The sequence below is a fragment of the Jaculus jaculus genome, chromosome 1 (genome assembly GCF_020740685.1).
Source record: "Jaculus jaculus isolate mJacJac1 chromosome 1, mJacJac1.mat.Y.cur, whole genome shotgun sequence".
In the NCBI taxonomy this organism is placed as follows: Eukaryota; Metazoa; Chordata; class Mammalia; order Rodentia; family Dipodidae; genus Jaculus; species Jaculus jaculus.
The window spans coordinates 20125624-20133247 of NC_059102.1; the positions used below are offsets into that span (position 1 = coordinate 20125624).

Genomic DNA, 7624 nt, shown 5'->3' on the forward strand with positions numbered 1-7624 from the left:
TTAAAGCAGTTCAGAAGACCGGAAAGAGGAGTCTCTCAGCCACTTCACGTTTCAGCTTGAACCACCAGGCTGCTTTGCAGACTGCAAGCTCTTTGTCTTTGGACCTCAGCACTTCAGTATTGCTTTACTTCCAAATCAGGACTGGAAATGGGAATTATGAAGCCAAAAATATCAAACAGCCTTAGATCCTTGGTTAAAAACATCAGCGAACAACGCACGATGGAGCTCACCTCCCCCATTCCTGACATCGCATTATAAGAGGAAAACCACAAGCCCAAGCCCAGCAAAAGCTGTTATAATTAACTCACAAACCCTGGTGTGTGCTTCCTAGTGGTTTTTAGGTCTCTGAAGTTCATACGTAATGTTGGGTGGGGTTATTTAACATGCCATGCATGAGGATGAAACACATGGTTTTGCTCTTTGGCTAAGCACCAGCCTGATTCTATTACATTCATCTAATCTAGGGTTTCCAGACTCCGGGGTGTCCTTTCCAGAAGACATTTATTTGCACGCGTTTGAGGCAAAGGAGTAATCGTGAGTTGGTTGGACTCTGGTTTTCTAGTGCTAAAGGTTGAACCCAGGGCTTTGTGCTTGGTAGGCAATCACTACCTGAGCTACATCTCCAGCTTAATTGGAGTTCTTTTTTATTGTTTTTATTTCACTTTAAAAATAGTTTTATTTTTATTTATTTAGTTGCAAGAAAGAGGCAGGAGGAGAGAGAGAGAGAGCATGCCAGGGTTTCCAGATGCATGTGCCCCCTTGTGCATCTGGCTTACATGGGGTTTGGGGAATTGAACTGAGGTCCTTTGGCTTTACAGACAAGTGCATTAACTGTTAAGCCAACTGTCGGGTCCTTCTTTTTTATTTTTAACTTATTTTTAAACTTTTTTTTTGAGGTAAACTATTGCTCTAGCCCAGGCTAACCTGGAATTCACTATGTAGTCTCAGGGTGGCTTTAAACTCATGGCGACTCTCCTATCTCTGGGATTAATGTTGCACACCTGGCTTGAAAGGTTTTTTTTTAAAATATTTTTTAATGTTTATTTATTTATCTTACAGAGGGTGTGTGTGAGAGAAAGAGGCAGAGAGAGAGAAAGAGAGAGAGAGAGAGAGAGAGAGAGAGAGAGAGAGAGAGAGAGAGAGAATGGGCATGCCAGGGCCTCCAGACACTGCAAAGGAACTCGAGGAGCATGTGCCACCTTTTGCATCTGGCTTACATGGGTACTGGGGAATTGAACCTGGGTCCTTAGGCTTCACAGGCAAGTGCCTTAACTACTAAGCCATTTCTCCAGTCCTTATTTGGGGCTCGTAATGGCAAATCACGGAGACCAAATCTGACCCTGTGAAGCAGAAAAGGACTGTATGAAAGTGTACTGTGTTGAGTGACTTTCAGAATAACAGGAGCGTTGGAGGGTGGAGCTTGGAGGCTGTGTGGTCAGAAAGAATCCCTTGGGTCAATTCTAGGGATGGCCTGGCAGATGCTCATCATGCTTGCTGTAAGGCCACCTGTCCCCAATGGATAAACTGCTGGATTCTCTATAAACTGGCTATGATGGCCACTATCTTACCTGTGTGATTTCAAATTCTAACTCACCCCTCCCCCCATGTTTCTGGGACTTAGACCTGTTTGTCACATTTCTCCTCCAAAGATCTGTATGTGTGCACATACACACATACACAGCTACTTCTGCCTAGGCTGAAGTTGATGTTGCTCTGTTTGGAGAGGTACCCTGCGCTTCCTTCTGATGGTCAGTGAGGCTTAGAGAAGTGCTCTGGACTCTGCAGACGACAGGTCCTCCAGGCTAGTGATCCTTGTCCTCACATGTGCTGTCCACCTGGAAGGAACTTGTGGTGGTTTGATTCGGGGGTCCCCCATAAACTTAGGTGCTCTGAATGCTAGGTTCCCAGCTGATGGAGATTTGGGAGTTAACGCCTCCTGGAGGGAGTGTATTGTTGGGGGCAGGCTTATGGGTGTGGTAGCCAGTCTTCCCTTGCCAGTGTTTGACACACCCTCCTGTTGCTGTTGTTCACCTGATGTTGGCCAGGGGGTGATGTCCTCCCTCTGCTCATGCCAGTGTTTTCCCCTGCCATCATGGAGCTTCCCCTCAAGCCTGTGAGCCAAAATAAACCTCTCTTTCCCCCAAAGCTGCTTTTGGTTGGGTGATTTTGACCAGCAATGTGAACCTGACTGCAACAGCCCTCTTGGTTCTTTACTCAAGATTGTGAGAGCAAGCTCACACAGGCCTCCAAAGAAGGGACAAGTATTAAGCCTCAAGGGAGAGTGTCGCCTGGACTCATACCAAGAAAGAAAATCCTTACAGATATATTGCAAGGGTCATTTGCAGCAGGGCCTATCAGCCTTAATTTTATGCCCAATGGTCACCTTAGGGATGCTCAGGAGGTAAAGGACTGCATCCCTCCCTATTGGTTGACCCCATGGGCACACCTGACCATTTATGGTGAGGACTCTTTCATCCTTTTGTTCTTACCCACCTTCCTCTTCTGGGTGGAAGGCAGGGCAAGGCTGGTGCCAATTCTCCCGTTACCATGTAACATGTCATTCTCCATGCACTCATGGTACAATACCACATATCGGATGTTTCATGTGGTGGAGGACTAGCTTGAAAATTAACTATGTGCTTTTTTCCCCAGCTATCAGCTCATTAGGAAAGAACAAGAGGTATTTTATTTTATTATATTTTTGTGCTTCTTCCAAGTGAGGATCCAGGGTCTGTGTCCTAGGTGTCTGGACTTCTCTGAAGATGCCTTTGTTTTCAACAGTCTGGGTTCTCTAGGAAATAGGACCCAGCCTGGAAGGAAGATTGAGGAATGCTTCTCAGGTTAAAGGAAGGCAATGGCGCCCTGAAACCGGTGGCTTGATAGAAACTGGGGTTCCATTGGCATGGTGACGACCTGCTCCAGTCTGAGGGAGCTGCATTGTTAAAGTCGTATCGTGGAGGAAGCCAGAGAAGGACGACACAAAGTCGCAGTTAGATCTGGAGACCCAGCCTGGCATTCAAGGACTGGCCAGCCCAGCTTCACCTACTGGTCAGCAATGGGCCCGGGATAGCCTGGGTGCGTGAAACCAGTGAAACTCACTTCGGATGGAAGCAGTGCGCCGCATGGAGGAGGAAAGTCACATGTACCAGCACGAGGTGACGGGAGGCAGAACCACAGATCATCAGCCCCAGGCAGAGAGGATTCTTCCTTCCTCCCTCCCTCCCCCTCTCTGTCTCTCTTTCTTTCTGTTTTTTTTTTTTTTGTTGTTGTTGTTGTTGTTTTCTTTGTGGTAGAGTCCTACTCTAGCCCACGCTTACCTGGAATTCACTATGTAGTCTCAGGGTGACCGCCAGCTCACGGCAAGATCCTCCTACCTGCGAAACCTGGCCTGTGAAACCTGAGGACCTTGGTTTGATTCCCCAGGACCCGTGTAAGCCAGATGCACAAGGTGGCACATGTGTCTGGAATTCCTTTGCAGTGGCTAGAGGCCCTGGTGCACCCATTCTCCGCCCCCCCCCCGTGCCTCTTTCTATCTCTTAAATAAATTAATAAAAATAATTTTTAAAAAGTAAATAAAAATTTAAAAGCACAAAGAAAACCTAACTGGCATGATGTTTTGTCTTGTTAGAATAAACCCAGGAGGCACACCTCTAGGCTAGCCTGTGAGTGTGTTTCTAGTGAAGATTAGGTGATGGGGAAGTCTTACCCTCAGAGACTCACTTTCTTTTTTTTTTAATAAACATTATTATTATTATTACTTTTTGTTTATTATATATTTGAGAGTGACAGACAGAGAGAAAAAGAGGCAGAGGGAGAGAAAGAGAAAAAGAAAGAGAGAGAGAGAATGGGCACTCCAGGGCCTCCAGCCACTGCAAACGAACTCCAGATACATGCATCACCTTGTGCATCTGGCTTACGTGGGTCCTGGGGAATCAAGCCCTGAATTGGGGTCCTTAAGCTTCACAGGCAAGTGCTTAACCACTAAGCCATCTCTCCAGCCCCCCAAAGACTCACTTTCTAATGGGTGGGTCGGATATAAAGAGGTCTATGGGAAAAGCAGCGTCACTCCTGCCTTTATTTCTTCGTCCTGAATGAATACATTTATCCTTGTTGCCACCATCCTCCGCTGACATCAGACTCCAGCTTGTCAGCTTCTTCAGCCTTCCAATGTGGTCTGAAGACCAGCAGCTCTCCAGGGATCTTCTACGCCTTTGGCGTCAGGTGGGGACTATTGAGTCACCAAGTTGTATGGACCAAGCAGCTACTAGGCTATTTACATCTCCAGCAAACAGCCATTTTGGACTAGCTAGCCTCTACTGCGTACGCCATCTGATAAATCCCCCTTTACCCTATCTATGCATTCCACTGGTCCTGTTCTTCTAGAGAACCCTGCCTAATTCACTTTGGGATGATGTTATGCTTATAGAATGATGTTATGTTATGGTTGTAAATGTCATATAGATCCTGTTGACCCCCTTGCCTAAACTGTACAGACACCATCTCTGGTACACTATGTGGTGACATTGCATTATTGTTCTATTTGGATGTCACCTGAATGCTCTCTAGGTACCATGCTGCGTTGAGCTGTCATGTCTCCTATGGACTCTGGCCGTTTCTCAGCCTTCTTAGGTTTTTACTGTGGCCATAGTCTTGACGAGTCCAGCCAGCGATGGTGCAGAATGTCTTCTGCCCTGTGTTTTCTCGCAGTTAGAGTGGGACCACAGGGCTTCAGGAAGAGGAGCACAGAGCGTGGTGGCCTCTTATCAGGAGATGACAGGATATCCTATGATGTCGCCTGTGTGTCAGCCCTCCTCCATTGGCTAAGGGGTGCTTGTCACATTTCCCCCAAAGGTAGGAGATTATTGTTCCTGTTCCCTTTCCTATTCTTTATAAAGCTCCCAACCCTTGCCTCTGAGTGTTAGGGAACAATCATGTCTGTTATATTTGTACCTGAACAAGGGTTTTCTCAAAGCCCTCTGCTGAGAGCAAAAGTAGTCACTCTAATGATAGGCGTTTCAGGATCTGTGACAGTTGGAGGTGGGCGTGCGGGCTTGTGTGGCAGGCATAAGCAGTGCCCTCCATCCCACTGCTCAGGTGGTGCCCTGCTACTCCTAAATATAGGGCGAGACCATGGAGTATTCTGTTTATAAAACCCTGGTTCAGATTTGAAAACTCAACACTCCTACGCACATATGAGGAACCGACCTACCGTGTGTTTTCTAACGCAGGGTGTGAGCGCAGATCCAGAGGGGGCTGATGGGGATTTACCAAGGACACATGGAACATCGCCAGTCAGGGACATAAACCAGAGAAATGCGACGAGAAGGTCTTTCAATTTCAAGAGCAAGATCTTTCTCAAACCTTTGAAACTGAAAGACACATAAGGTAAGATAAAAAAAAACAAAAACAATCATCTCTGGGCTGGAGAGATGGCTTAGCAGTTAAGGTGCTTGCCTACAAAGCTAAAGGACGCAGGTTTGATTCCCCAGGACCCACGTAAGCCAGATGCACCTGGAGTTCGTTTGCAGTGGCTGGAGGCCTTAGTGTGCCCATTCTCTCTCCACCTCTCTCTATGCCTCTTTCTCTCTCTCAAACAAATAAATAAATAATAAAATGTTTTTGAAAAAACAATCATCTCACACCCCACCCAGAGTAATAATCCCCACATGGAGAAAGCACTACCTCCCTGTCCTGTGGCTGCCAGTTACTTATGATGGCTCAAAAATTATGGATTTTTGGGCTTAATGCTTTAGACAGAAAGTACTTTTGTGGTTGGAGCTAGAAGACTCGATGTATCATTCAGAATCTGTGAAATGAGAGTCAAAGTAGTTATTGGAACATGACAGAAGTTGTTTATCAGGGGATTTAAGCAACAGATTTAGAGTAATAAAGCGCGGTGATGTTTAGTCATACACTGCTGTTGGAATAAAAATCAGTTTTGCTTTGGGACCTTGACAGAAATCATCTCAGCACATCCCTCAATGTGAGTTGTGTGAAGAAGGTTGGAGAGGGCCAGAGATCTGGGGATGTCCTTTGGAGAGACTTCGAGGGTTTCAGGAAACCCAGCTCAGCCTTCTGAAGCCAAGGCTGGGTAAAGGCACAGTGAAGCCTGGCTCCCATATTCATCTTCACCTGGCCCATTGCAACCTTCTCTCCTCTAACACCTCTGGTGGACATCAGGTTGCCTGGCTGAGGATAAGAGGAAGGCGCTGTCCCTGCTCCTGAGAGACCCACCATTGTAAAAGCAGCCAAGCCAGGGCATGAGGAGCGAGGCATAAACTGTGAACAAGTGGGACTTAAACCCAATGGCTGAGGTTATTAAGGTGGGTTAGGGAGGGTGTCCCAGGCAAAGAAAAACCAAGGACAGGGCTCCTGGCAGGCTTGGGAAACTGCAGGTAAAAAACCCAATAAATCTCCATCAAAACAAGGGGATTTTTCTTCTCTTAAAAATAAAAAAAGAGGGGCTGGAGAGATGGCTTAGCGGTTAGGCGCTTGCCTGTGAAGCCTAAGGACTCCGGTTGGAGGCTCGGTTCCCCAGGTCCCACGTTAGCCAGATGCACAAGGGGGCGCACGCATCTGGAGTTCGTTTGCAGAGGCTGGAAGCCCTGGCGCGCCCATTCTCTCTCTCTCCCTCTATCTGTCTTTCTCTCTGTGTCTGTTGCTCTCAAATAAATAAATAAAAAATTAAAAAAAATAAAAAATAAAAAAAAGATGTCTCTACCAACTGGGGTCCCATGGTGGTGTGCTGGGAACAGGACTTCACAAAGGCAAATATGTCTGGAAGGCTCTGGTGCCAAGGCCATTTTTGCCAGCTATCAGTGAGGTCTCCAGAACCAAAGGGAGCACTTGGCATTTCTTAAAATTGAAGGTGTTTGTGTCCCAGATGAAACTGAATTCTACTTGGGCAAGAAATATGCTCATGTGTACAAAGCAAAACACAACACAGTGACTCCTGGTGGCAAACCTAATAAGACGAGAGCAATCTGGGGACAGGTAACTCAGACCCATGGGAACAGTGGCAGGGTTTGAACCAAATTCTGAAGCAACCTTCCTGTCAAGGTCATTGTACACAAAACACATGCGATGCTGTACCCTTCAAGGATTTAAGAAAAGTAAATAACAGTGTATTTGTGCTCTTGTAAAAAAATAAAAATCAAAAAGGTGGCATAATGATTTTAAACTTCATTCGGGGAAAACAAAAATGCACCTGGCAGCCAAGCTAAAGGAAAGGTTGGAAAAGGGTTCATGGGGAGAGGCAGGAGCTTTGAATAACAGAGGACATTAGAGAGCAACTTGAAAGACCATGTATGGGCAAAAGCATTAGTCAGTGGGAAGCTAGAACAGAACAGTTGACCTACAAGATACTTAAGAACTTAGAATAGGAACCGATGGGGAAAGACATGATTTATTCAAAAAACAATGGAGGAAATGGTTACTGGGAAAAGATCAAAATTATAGCCATATCTGAAATATTAAGCAATGTTACAGATGTATTAGCATAAAAATAAAACACACAGAGATTTTTAGAAACGTTTTAGAAGACAATCTCAAAACTATTTTGTAGATGCCACATCAATTGAATAAATTATGAGTTAAAATGTAATTTATGTACCTAAGCAATATT

General features: G+C 45.7%; 1 pseudogene; it reads left to right on the plus strand.

Moving 5' to 3' along the window:
• Window positions 1-6773: 6773 nt before the first annotated feature.
• Window positions 6774-7107, plus strand: LOC105944070 (annotated as a pseudogene).
• The last annotated feature ends 517 nt before the right edge of the window (window positions 7108-7624 follow it).